Below are 13,834 nucleotides of genomic sequence, written 5' to 3'. Positions count from 1 at the left end.
TCAGATGATAAATGACAGGAAAAGTAGCCATTTACAAACTAGTTTCTCCCACGCATGTGGAAATTCTCCCGAATAGTCTAACCCACTACTGGTTGTGATTGGGCAGCGTTGTGAAGAGCAGTAGAACTGTCTAATTAGAAGCGGGAGCGAGAAAAGTCGCAGCCAATAGCAGGATTTTCGGGAGCGGGGCGGGGGCTAGGCCTTCGCCTCGGCGGCAGAGGAGACTCGGGGGCCATTTTGTGAAGAGACGAAGACTGAGCGGTTGCGGCCGCGTTGTCGACCTCGAGCAGCAGTTGGCTTCTCCACGTAGAACTCGGGAGTAGGAGATTCAGAATCGAATCCCTTCTCCCTCCCCCCTCCTGGTAAGTGGAGGGGGCGGAAGCAGGGCAGGCGCTGGGTTCCTCCCGGAGCGCGAAGGGGTGTGGGAGAGAAGACGAGGGAACCCTACCCTCGGTAGAGTAACTAGGCCCCCATTTATTCAATTTGCGTTGGGCCATTAGGTTTTATGCAGGACAGAGTTTTATAGGCCTCAGCCCTTGCGTAGATTTAACCTGGTGTCCTCTGGGCCACGATCGGCAGGGGAAATATCCTTTTTCTTTTTCGCTCTTTCTGTGTTAACGGCTGCTTCCTTTCATTTTCTACGACCATGAGGACTCCAGGAGAGATATGAAAGGGAAGATCGAGATGCTTCTTACTGCAGTGGAAGTTCCTGTAGTGTCGATGCCTCCTGTTAAATTTAAAAATTGGGCGGGGGATGGGTAAGGGTTACCGAGTAAATCTTGTACCGCAAACCTTTAAATTCTGGAGCGTGCCGCAGGGTATGAGTGGTAAATACAACAATAGATTTAACGTTTTGCCGATTACTTTTTTACACCTCTCTGAGCAATGGCGGACCTCGAAGTAGTTATTTTCAATTCTATTTTTTTTTAAATTGTGATCGTTTGCATATTAACAGTAATAATTAAAGCTGGCTTACTTTTTATCTGCAGGTTACAAATCACTTGAAATATATAAGTTAGTGGAACTTTGCTTGAGGTAGGTACTACTATCTTTCTCAGACAGAAGCTGAGGCTCTAGAGTGTCGGTTACTAGGGTCATACTAAATCAGTAGCGGAACTAAGGAATTTGACCACTAGGTTGGTTAGTCAAGTGGCTTTACCTAGCTATTAGAATAGTAGGTATTAAAAGTACTATATTTGAATCTTTACAAGAAACTAATTACAGCAACCACTAGCGGTAACTGGAAATTTCCAAACTGCACTTGGGGAAAATATTAGTTACGAGAATTGCAGCTGTTATTAATTTAACATTCTAAAATAAACTTAAAATTTGATTTTCAGGATATTCTGGCAATAATTTTTCCCAAATATCTAAATCTTTTATTAAGAAACTATTATAGTGCCTACTTTTTAGATCCTGAAATTTACTAAAAATGTTCACGAAATTTATAAAAATTACATAGGTTTCTAGGTATCACATTCACTTATCCAAGAAACCACTTTGTCTTAATACTGTGGGAAGGGGAAGATTTAGTTGATTTTATTTTTTATGATGTGTTACAAAAACTTACTAAGCAAAATTTAAACCAATACTGCAGGGTAAATTCATCCTTCAGGAAACAGAAGGTAAAAGTACTTTTACCAGGAATAATGATGCATTTGTTAATTCCCTCACTCTGTAGATACTGTAATAGGGATTAAAAGCATTGCCCATTAAAAATGTAAACGTATATTAAATGGGCTTAAAACTAAAGTTTATAACTGCAGAACTGTTAGAAATGAGATAAGGGTAGTGATTGGTTAAGTCGTTGACAAATAGAGAAATGTGAAGAATTAATATTTAATAGCAGTTATTGGTAAGAAGTGAAATTAATTGAAGGGCTCTTTTCTTGCCTTGAGGTGTTAGAAATATGGGGTTTCTTAGGATCAGCATGTACCAAGGAAGCAATTACTTTAGTATCCAGCTGGAAAGATTTGACCCCAGAATTCATGTCTGAAACAATTTTAGAGGTGTTTTTAGATTCGTAGGATTTAGTAGCATTTTCATATGGCTAAAGAGGAAGGGTTTAAGAAGGGTGACTAAGTTGCAGGTCTCCTGACCTTCTGGTGTTTCCCATGCCCGTAGCAGGGGAATGCTTGGTGGTGGTTGCTGTTTTCTTCTGTAGAGAATTTAAACATTCCTTGTTATTTGTGATGAGGTCTTCACTGGGTTTAATATAGCATGCGACTTTGTTTTGAATGGGACTGCTGTAAGAACAAAAGTATAAATCCAAAATAGTTCATTATTGTAATATTAAGGATTACACTAAGTGGTTATTGTCTAATGTGTTAACTGGGGAGTGACATAGTTAAGAGAACTAGACTTTATTCCCTATCTCCCCCACCCTCTTTATTGCGTTAGCAAATCATTTAAACCTTATGGCTTTCAGTTTTATACTTAACAAGGGGGCTTAGACATCTTACCTATTTTCATGTCTGATTTCTACTCGTAATTTGTTGTACGGAGGCTGAAAAATGTACAGAAGGTTTTATTAAAAGCAGTTTTTGTATATTAGTAATTGTTTTCTACCTTACTAACATTTTTTTTGTCTTGAAAGAGTTTCGTTAATTATCTGGAGTGCATTACTCATGCTTAATAAGTATACTCCTAGGGATCAGGGAAGATGATGATTTTGTACATATTAGATATGTTAGAGAATTGGTGAGAACTGCTAGTACTATTAGTTATTAGATGTAGTATAACTGCATGTATTTTCTTAGATAATAGAAAGTTGGGGTGTGTTAAGGGGAAAAGGATTACTATACAGTTTTTTAATTCTCTTGGTGCAATTACTATGATAGGTTATGATCTTAGATTTATTTTATAGTGCTCATACCTAAAGGGGTACCCGTTAAGCTCTCATAGTGGTTCTTAAATATGAACTGACATTAGAATTAGCGAGGGGAAGAACAGTTGAAATAGTTTTCAAGGCTCTCCACCACCAGAGTTTCTAATTAAGTCTGGTGTGGGCCCTGAGAATTTGCATTTCTAATAAGTGCCATTTGGTGCTGGTTCGCAGCCCTCACTTTGAGAATAGTCCTTTAGAAGAAGGGATCCAAACCTCCCAGAGGTTGGACAAAGTATTCTCTAGGTATAATTAGGCACTAAAGTTATTTATTTTTTTATGTGTTGATAGCTCATCTATTTAACATAACATTTTGGAAGACTTTCAGAATTGTGAATGCTTTTCATATTAACTTCTGTTTTCATAGTTTGTGTAATTTTTTTTAAAAGATTGTATTTTTAATCTCTACACCCAATGTGGTGTTTTCAACCCACAGGCCTGAGATCGAGAGTCACATGCTCCTCTGACTGCGCCAGCCACACACCCCTGTAGTTTGTACAATTTAACACATCAGTCCAAGTATAGAAGTAACTTCCTTGTCATGCCTCAACTAGTCTGCTTTGAAAAAGTTAAAATTTTAGAGGTTTAGTATCTGTTCTGTTGCTGTAGTCATTGACACATAATTGATGTAAGGAACACTTTAAAAGCTCAGCATAAGATGTTTTAGTTTACTGACATTTGGCTGAATACTGAAATGTGAGGGCAACCAGTTCCTTATTTGGTCGGAAGATCTACAATCTAATTTCAAATCTTACCTGATGAAACAGCCAATCTGGTCATGTATGTTTCAGTGGGTGTTATGTATCAGATTCTTGGATTTCATATCTTGGAATTAGCTATGTATACTGGCTTATAAACAGTGGGACCACAGAAACAAATTCCTCAAGGGCCACAATTTATTTTTCACCTATTTTACGACATTAAATATTCAGTAACTCTAATAATCTTGTCCTTCATTTGTGGTTTTTCTATTGTCAGTGAGTGGAATGATGAGCTCCTTATTTATTTTTATGATGTGCTTCTTATTTAAAACATCTTTCCCCTTTTTGTAGAATCTACCAGGTCTTGTAGTTCGATCATTTACTAGTTTTGAGAATAGGTGTCATCTCTAGTATGTATCTTCATGGTAGACCATTCCCCCTTCATAATCTTGATATTTGACTTATGCTCACTTCTTCATCTCTTTTGGCCTGGTTTTTCTATAATTTCTTTGCCCAAACTGCTGATGTTCAAGATGAACATTCAGTTGTAGATTTTTGTTTTTTTAGACCCTTTTGGGAATATAGGCATATATTTAGTAAATTTTAGTCACCTACTGATAATTGAAGAATTGTGAAGACAGTCACTGGAGGAGGGGATGGTTCTGTAGAGGCTTTCCCATCCCAGTGTAATGTTATGCTTTACCAAAATGTTTTAGATGCAGTGGACAGATGTTTCTGTCTTGGGGGTTTAGGGCACAACATTTCTGAGGAACTCTGACTCAATCTGTCCCTTCTCCTTTCACAGGGCAGCAAGGCGAACCCCATCCCTACTCACTGGAGCTCAGCTTTGATTTTTAACCTCCCTTCCCCACCCTTCCAGAACACACACATTCCCATTCCAAAACTGATTTTATAAAGACATTTTAAACATAATGATGCAACTTGGTGTGCACTACGGCAAATTTACAGGTGTTTTTTTTTTAATTGTTTCCAAAAACGGGCCTTGGATTTAAGATGTAATTTTTAAAATTTCTATTTCTATTTTTTCTGCAGCAGTTGGGTTAGAGGAGGAGGAGCCTTTTAGCCTCTCATAAACTGACCTCTCTACTTCCTCGTGTATTTTTAAGATTGATTGATGATGTGGAAAGGGCTTTGCTTGTCTGCTACTGAGAACTTTACCCTTGCGGTTTTTGTGGAAACTGCTTTTGGAGAAAGAAAAGAAATGAACTTTACTGACTTGACATTTTTGCACCTCCCGTTTTTCTAATCTGGGCTATTTTTATTTTTGTTTTTTTACAGTGAGATTTTTTTGATCTTCAGCTACAGTAAGTTATTCCAATTTTTTTTTTACATTTTTCCTGACTTTCCGCTGATTTCCTTTTTATTGTTGTTACTAGTTACTATTATTATTTATTATTATTATACTTATGATGGTGATGATGATGATGATGATGACACTGATGATTTTTAACCGGATTAAAATCGAGTTTTTCTGAATGTTCATAAGAATTTCTCCGGCCTCCTGATTGACTTTGGAGTTTTACATCTTGGGAGAGAAAGTGAAGGCATTAGCATTTTTAAGTGGATTGATCACATAAACCTTTTCTCTCCCAACCCCACCCTTGCCCTCATCCCCTTCCCCACGCTCGAAAGAATTTTACTGGCTGTTAAGTCTGTGACCTTATTTTTCCTGATCTTTAACTTAACTGTTTTAGAGCATCTCTGGACGTCTGTATTTTTAATTTTTTATTTTTGTTTTTTTATTTTTAATCTTTCATTTGTTAAATTTTTAAACTGTGCTGCAATAAAATGTGTGTGGTACTACTTAACACCTATAATGGTGATGGCATTTTCCCAGAAAGCCATCTTCCTCCTGTTTCCCTTGAAATCCCATCCTGCTTTTCCTGTACACTACTACCCCTCACAAACCACAAGCTGCAGCAACATGGATGCCCAGCCTGGAACAGCAGCAGCCAGGATGACCTGGAGCCAGGGGGGCCTTCGGAACAGATGCACACCCTTCCTGGGTGATGGTAAGAGGTGTGAGGTCCACTTGGTTTCATTGCAAAGACTAGGAAATACACCCCTTTAAGTCTAGTTGATACGGTGTAGGTGGTAGCTTCTGGAAATGCTTAGGTTGAGATTTTTGTGTATCTCAGATGTTTCCCAAGGGATGCCATCTCAGTTTTTTGTAAACTATGATGGAATTATGAGTTTTTGTAATTGGGCTGACTGAGAAATTTTGATAATTGGAAAGAGCAGCTGAAGGTTACATATACTTTAGAATGAAAATGGCTTGTTTTTATTAGCAACAAGACATGGACATACTACGTGTTTTTTTTTTCCTTAGATTATTGCAAATTAGTGTCATTCGGAGTAATCTTCCTTGGGTTGTGGATTGTATTCTGTTTATTCTTAATAAAATTTAACGTGAATCAAGCTGTAAGAAACATCCTGTAATGATAAATGCTGTCTCACTGGGAGTTTTTTTAAAAAAGGATAGCTAGGCTTTTTAATCTCAGAAAGTGAAATCTAACCTGTATCCAAATTAGGAAAGATCTGGGGCTGACCTCTTTCAGTGATAACTTGGGACCCAGCTAAATGTTGAGGAATCTGGTGTGTTCCCAAGAGTACTAGGAAGGAATGAGAACCTAAAGACTTAAGAAATTTAGCATCGTCTAGTATTTTACTGACAACAGTGGAATATTTTGATAACTCACTTTAGAGTTGCTCTAGTAGATTTTGAACTGAGGTTAAAAAGTAAAATGGTTTTTAAAGGCATTATTGAATGCTGTGTGGTACTAGGGTCATTAACATACATCCCTTGCTTGTACTAAAAGAATAAAGTCCAATTAAAGTGAACACTGAAGACATCCTCAAAGCAAACCAGAATGGGAGAAAGTTCTATGAACTGTCCTGAGGTTATACGGAACAGGAATGGAAAATTTTAATAGGTCCAAGTACTATTGATGGCCTTTATTGTAGGAAAGCTATTTTTACCTGTTAATTCTCTGTCATTGTCATTGTGTGGTTTCTATTCGCTATATGCTCTTTCCTGTTCATGCTACAAATTTATCTTGTGTTACAGTTTGGGAGATACAAAAAGGTGTAGTTCTTCAGGGACTCATAACCTTGTGAGGGAAATGTCGGTGAATGAGATGTCACCATGTGATTAAGAGAGAAACATAGATTCTATAAAAAGTATGCAAAAATGAGTAAGTACCTCATTGACTCTTAAAAGGTCAGGAAATGCTGCTTTAAAAAAAAATTTTTTTTTAATGGTAGAGTGTGCAGGCAGGAGAGGGGCAGAGAGAGATAGAGAATCTGAAGCAGCCTCTTCCCTGATCTGGGCAGGGAGCCCGATGTAGGGCTCGAAATCACAAACCATGAGATCATGACCTGAGCCAAAGTCAGGTGCTCAACCAATCTGAGCTACCCATGTGCCCCAGTCAGGAAGTGCTTCTAAGAGAAGGAACTGAAGTGAAGCTTAGAATTAATAATGCCAGATTATAAAAATTTTAATGCCATGCTAGGGAGTTTTTACTTTATCCAAAACCATTGGTAAGCTATTGAGGTTTTAAACTGGGGAGTGAGATCAGATTTTCATTTTAGAAATGTAATAGTGTGGAAATGGCTTAGAGGAGAGTGAGATTAGAAGTAGGTGATAAGATATTCAAATACACAGAAAAATAATGAGCTGGCCTCCTCAAAAGCAGTGTAATTGGGATTAGAGAGGAGCTGATGTTGGGTAAACAAAAGGAGCAGATTAGAGTTAAGAGTAGGAGAAAGCAGTTTAAATACTGCTTTGTGAGGTAGACATTTGAGTGCTTATTCTGAAAATCACTGTTAGGCTGGGGCATATAGGGATGAACAAAACATTGTTCCCTAGCCCTCTTTGTTGTTATAGCTCATTGAGCATTTTATAATCTAGAAGGAAAAGAACAGAATGAGATGATAGGAAGAGAACCAAATTTAGAATATGGAGGTGGGAGGGTGCTGCCAGTGAGAGACCTTAAAGGAATTAGTGTTGAAATTAAGATCTGGAAGTGGATTATCCTACCTAAAAGCACAGATTATTGGGAGAAAAAACTTGGCTACAGAGCAAGAAATAATTGGAAAGATAGGCAAGTACCAAGCATAGTATATAGGTCCTTGTAGGGCCACATTTAATATCTAGATTATTTTGGGAAGAAAAGGAGTCTTTTGAAGGAACTTGAGAATGCTGAGATCCTATTTCTTTGGAATTTCCTTCTGGCTATTGTATGGGGAATGTTAGTAATGAGGACAAAGTTCAAAGAGGACAATAAATTAGAAGAGTTACCAGAGTAGCCAATCAGAATGGTCACTATCTGGTTAATCTCTTAAAAAACACATAATCCAGGGCGCCTGGGTGGCGCAGTCGGTTAAGCGTCCGACTTCAGCCAGGTCACGATCTCGCGGTCCGTGAGTTCGAGCCCCGCGTCAGGCTCTGGGCTGATGGCTCAGAGCCTGGAGCTTGCTTCCGATTCTGTGTCTCCCTCTCTCTCTGCCCCTCCCCCGTTCATGCTCTGTCTCTCTCTGTCCCAAAAATAAATAAACGTTGAAAAAAAAAAAAACACATAATCCTACTTGCCCAGGTTTTTCAAATGAGTTTTTTTGGGGCATGTATTACTGAGCAGATGTAAGTTGTTTGAAGAGGGCAGGTTGATCAGATTGTAGGAATTAACTGGTTACTTCTCTGACAACCCCTTTGGTTCAGACATGATAGGATTGCTTCCCTATTTGAAAAGAAAAATGAAGTAGACACACAGTTTTTTCCTTTTGGAAGCGATAATATGGACACTTTACCATGTTTGTGTTCATCAGTGTTAAAGTTCTTGTAACCTTTCTTAATTTATTTTAGAGGGGGAGGGGGCAGAGAGAAACTTAAGCAGGCTCCATGCTCAGCACAGAGCAGGGCTAGATCCCACGACCTTGGGGTCACGACCTGAGCCAAAGTCAAGAGTGAGATGCCTAACCAACTGAGCCACCCAGGCACCCTTGTGTGAACTTTTTTAATCATCATCGTAATCTTTGTATAAGTATTCACATTTTGGAGATGAGAATATTGAAGCACAAAATTTTTAAAATTTGCCCAGTTAGACATACTTAACCAACTGAGCCACCCAGGCACCCTTGTGTGAACTTTTTAAATCATCATCGTAATCTCTGTATAAGTATTCACATTTTGGAGATGAGAATATTGAAGCACAGAATTTTTAAAATTTGCCCAGTTAGACATACTTAGTAAATGGTGACACATGGGTTTAACTCAGGCAGTTAGGCCTACAGACTTCAACTCTTAATCATAACTAGGTTGACCTTTACTTGACATATTGAAGTATTTATGGAAAACAAATCTTTATTGGGTTAAAGTTACCCTCACCCAATTGTGTTGGACCTCCATTTTTAGAGAGTGTCCAACTAAATATCGTTATATATTTTAACTTATGTTAAATGGCATAATGAAGTGTCCAAGGTAATGAATTACTTAGATGTAGCTTTGTGGTATAATTTTATAAAATATTTGGATGTGACAGTATTCTTTTGAGGAAGTAAATACACTTTAAAAGTGAGTTTTAGTCAAATAAATAATTGTATTTATGGTTTAAAAAAATACACATCCTAGAGGGTTGTGTTGCCAAATCCAGCAGTCTTTTTTAGTCTTCATCACACTTGACCAGTTGGTATGATTTAACCAGTGGAGCCACTTTCCTCCTTGAAACGTTTTTTTACTTAGCTTCCCGGTTTTTGTTCTGTTTCTGGGTCATTTCATTCAGTCGGATGATTTTCTATACCATTTATAAGCTAATTATTCCCATGGTTCCATCACCAGCCTCGGGCTCTTTTGAATGACTTGCCAATCAATCTGTTTAACTGCCTGGCTGACTACTCCCTTTAAGTGTATCAACTTAAAAGTCCAAACCTGGGCTCTTGCAATTCTCTCAAACCAGTGTTGCCTGTTAATGAAACTCCAGTTTTTATGTCAATTTAGGTCAGATGTTGGTTAGCCATCCTTATCTGTTTTCTCTCGTACCTTATCTTTGGCCTTGTGAAATACACTGTCAGTGCTTCCTTTAAAATACAAGAATTGACCCATACTGCCGTTCCTTGGTCCAGTTTCAAGCTGTCATTGTCTGGTGCACAATTGGAATAGGTTTAGGTTTTTTTGTCCCTCCCACCAGTTGTAGCTGCATTGGTCCTACTGAAATGTAATGCTTGAAAAATGTATTGCCTGAAGGAGTTTCTTCTTGAAACTCAACTAATAGCTCCCTATTTTCAGTGTTAAAAATTCACTGTGGTTTAACAAAGTACATGATCTGTTGTGCTCCTCTTTACCAATAGTGTACACACAGTATGCTCTAGCCAAGTTGCCTCCTTACTGAGTCTTGAGCACACTAGATGGTCCTGTCTCAGAGCCTTTCCTTGGAATGTTCTTCCCTGAGACATTCCTAAGATTAGGTTCCTCACTTCACTCAAAGGTCATCTCCTCACTGGTGTTTTCCCTCTCTTGGCCCTTCAGGCTTTCCCCCACTAAATACTCGAGCACTTTTTTTGACAGCACACGTATTAAGAACTTTGTCTTCTACATAAAGGTATGAGAGAAATATCTGGAAAGCTACATGTGAAAAAACATTGATTACCTCTGGGCAAGGAGGGATTTAGGGTTGGAAGGAAACTTGCTGTGTGCCTACACTGAGGAGTATAATGAGCAACACTATTTCGTTTCTAATTTAAAAACTTAAAACTCCTTTTGTAGAAATGCTTCAATTCTTCAGATTCTGTGACTGAAGTTAAATAGCTAAGGCCTATGGTAGGGGTTTAGTAAACAGTTTTGTAGTTAAGTTGAAATGCAGTTTTAAGATAGGTTTGGCTGGAGGCAACTGGGTGGGTCATCCAGTTAAGTGACTTGGGCTCAGGTCACTATCTCCTGTGGTTCAAGAATTTGAGCCCTGCACTGGTCTCTGCGCTGACAGCTCAGAGCCTGGAGCCTGCTTCATTCAGAATCTGTCTCCCCCTCTCTCTACCCCTCCCCCACTTGCATTCTGTCTCTCTCAAAAATAAATAACATTAGAAAAAAAACTAAAGAAATAGGTTTGGCTGTGGTGGAATGAGTTGAGTTGTAATTTGAGGACCTGGGTTGTGTGTTTCCTGGAATGGGCCTGTAGACAAAATTTGGAAGAACTTTGTCATTTTCTTAAAAAGTAATTCTCCAGGAGTATGCATACATAGGCTTTTCAGAAAGTCATGTCATACATACAGCATATAACATTCAAGTAGAAAAATTTCTTAATGTGAATATAATATTAACAAAATTAGATAATCTAAGAATTTTAATAGCTGCATACATTGCATACTTAAACAGTATTTTACTTAAAACTATTATTTGGGGCACTTAGGTTCTTGCCATTTTTCCCTTTTATACACAATTGAACAGTCCTAAAACTAAAATTTTATAAGTGGTTTATATTTTTACATATATGTATGTGGATATTTGATGCTGTTTCAATTTTGTGAAATATTCTTGAACTTACACAAAGGGATATAATCAGTTTCCATGAACTTGATCCAGTTTTGACAGTCCTTGTGTAATCTTGTTTCACCTATACCTGCATCTACTCCCTCTGCTTCACATTATTTTGAAGTAAATCAAGGATTTACTTTTTTGCTTGGTCTTTCTGGACTTAGAGAAGTTCTTTTATTAGAGACAAGTTTTTTGTTAATTTGAGTGAATCTTGGCATGGTTTTTCTCATAGGTGATAAAATTGAGTTCAGGGTAACAGAAGATGGTCATCTTATTGTCAGTTCTCAAATTTAGGTATAATCCCATGTTCTAGCTGCTTAGGTCTGAGTGATGGAGAATGTTGTAACTTTAATTCATTTCCTTATTAAAAATTATTTCCTAATAAAAAATTAAAATTTTATGACAAATATTATTAGTTTGACAAACTCATTTGGTGACAGCCTGACTTCGATTGATTTGATTATTTACAGTCTGTTACATTAAGTGACTGTGATTATGTATATCTATTACTGTATAAAAACTAATACATTTGATTTGACAGCTGAGTGGTTCCCCAGATCCAGCTGGGGTGTAACATAAAAAAAAAGGCACAGTATTGGTAAATACTGAAAAATACTGATTTTCCAAACACCTGTCTCCATGGTAGACTTTAAAAAGTGTATTTTGGGCACACCTGGGTGGCTCAGGTCATGATCCCAGAGTTGTGGGATTGAGTCCCGTGTGGGCTCCGCATTGAGCATGAAGCCTTCCTTTCTCTCTCTGCCTCCCCCCTGCCCCGACATGCTCTTTCTGTTTCTCTCTAAAAAAAAGTAAAATAGTATAAATTTTATAACTGAAAAGTATAATTTGTTGGAACTCAATTGCAAGATAAAAAAGAAATGAAATCCTGTGAATAAGTATCACTGACACTTTCTATCTGCTATTCAGAATATGGTCTGTGCTCCAGCAGCAACATCATCATCATCATCATTGTCATCATCATCATCATAACCTGGAAGTTTCATAGAAATACAGAATTTTATGCCCTATCCTAGAACTGATGGGCACATCAAAGAAAAGTACTGGTCTAGACCACTTGCATTCCTTATTATTGCTTACTTGTGATGTAGACATTTTGATGGGCTTTGTGGCAAGAGGGTTTTTTGGTGTTTGAGGGGAAAGTTGGGGATCACGGTATGTGAATTTGCAGTAATACAATATAAAAAAAATGTAAAAATTGAAATAATGACTCATAAATAGGATTAAGAATCAAGTAATTCAGACGGGTAATTTGATAAATGGTAGATAAGTAGTGGATACCACTGAAGCTAGTAATCAAATATTTGTCGGTGATAAATGATAGCTGAAAAGAGAAATGTTTGAAAAACATAATTTTGCCTATCAATGTGGATCTGTGACTATAATACTTATGAACATTTTTACCTTTTCCCCATGTTTAAAGAGAATATTCAGACATACAAAACAGTATTGTATATTATATTTATATATATACCTAGATTGCCATGTTACCGTTTTCTTTGAGTGTTATTTACTGAACCACTTAAGGGAAATTGCTGATTTAAGACAGATTCCTAATATTTAAAGCATTAATCTCAAGTATAAAGATACTGTTCTCTTGATCAAGAGTTCATGTGCACCTCAACCATTTTGTCACTATTATGCACATAGGTTTTCAGTGATACTAGAAATAAGTACTTCCTGTATTTTTTTTAAAGTATTTTATATATTGCATGTGTCCTTGATGTTTTAGTGTTTGGTCAAGGTTTATTGACTTTACTGAAGTAATTATGAAATGTCGCTCTTATTTCTTTTCCTGTGAAAAGCATTCTTTTACATACTCCTAATACTTGTTTGATACTTGTAGATTTGGGAACCTCTTTTTTTGAAATGGCTTAAAACATCCCCAGAATGGCACCAGGGTGGCTCAGTCGGTTAAGCGTCCGACTTCAGCTCAGGTCATGAACTGAACTGTGACTTCAAGCTCCCATTGGGCTCTGTGCTGACAGCTCAGATTCTGTGTCTCCCTCTCTCTGTTCCTCTCCCACTTGCACTCTGTCTCTCTCTCAAGAATAAGAAGATTTAAAGAAAAATTCCCAGAATGAGTAGATGTTTGTTGAAGGGGAGTTTTGCTATGTAGAAGTTAGTCTAGTTAAGAATATGATAGGTTTATAACAAAGACAGATACCATATGTTTTCACTCTTGTGGATCCAGAGAAACTTAACAGAAACCCATGGGGAAGGGGGAAGGGAAAAAAAAAGAGGTTAGAGTGGGAGAGAGCCAAAGCATAAGAGACTCTTAAAAACTGAGAACAAACTGAGGGTTGATGGGGGGTGGGAGGGAGAGGAGGGTAGGTGATGAGCATTGAAGAGGGCATCTTTTGGGATGAGCACTGGGTGTTGTATGGAAACCAGTTTGACAATAAATTTCATATATTAAAAAAAAAAAGAATATGATAGGCTTTGGGGCGCCTGGGTGGTTCAGTAGGTTAAGGGTCGGACTCTTGATTTTGGTTCATGTCATGATCTCGTGGTTCATGGGATGGAGCCTTACATCAGGCTCTGTACAGCATAGAACCTGCTTGAGATTCTCTCCCCCTCCTCTGTCTCTCTTTCTCTCTCTCTGCCCCTCCCCCACTCTTGTGTGCGCACTCTTTCTCTCACTGTCTCTCCCCCTCAGATCATTTTTTGTTTGTTTTTGTGAGAGAA

The 13,834-nt window shown here is 37.8% G+C and overlaps 1 protein-coding gene across 10 annotated transcripts in view; it reads left to right on the top strand.

Annotated features, from left to right (window-relative positions):
- Nucleotides 1-233: 233 nt before the first annotated feature.
- Nucleotides 234-13,834, top strand: part of HNRNPC (heterogeneous nuclear ribonucleoprotein C) — a 55,530-nt gene continuing 41,929 nt past the window's right edge. For 2 of the 10 annotated variants that reach the window (XM_047075412.1, XM_047075410.1), the window contains exons 1-3: nucleotides 234-362; nucleotides 990-1,035; nucleotides 4,885-4,910. The gene's annotated coding sequence lies outside the window, so the exon portion shown is untranslated. Of the gene's footprint in view, nucleotides 363-989; nucleotides 1,036-4,390; nucleotides 4,555-4,884; nucleotides 4,911-5,370; nucleotides 5,619-13,834 lie in introns of those variants that run through there. The other 8 variants (XM_047075411.1, XM_047075402.1, XM_047075405.1 and 5 more) reach the window with 7 other exon arrangements.

The sequence above is a fragment of the Lynx rufus genome, unplaced genomic scaffold (genome assembly GCF_022079265.1).
Source record: "Lynx rufus isolate CCGP_SWC_20201006 ecotype Redwood Valley unplaced genomic scaffold, mLynRuf1.p SCAF_13, whole genome shotgun sequence".
Lineage (NCBI taxonomy): Eukaryota > Metazoa > Chordata > Mammalia > Carnivora > Felidae > Lynx > Lynx rufus.
The sequence above is the reverse complement of the archived record's forward strand: the minus strand, read 5'-3'. Positions and strand labels throughout refer to the sequence as shown.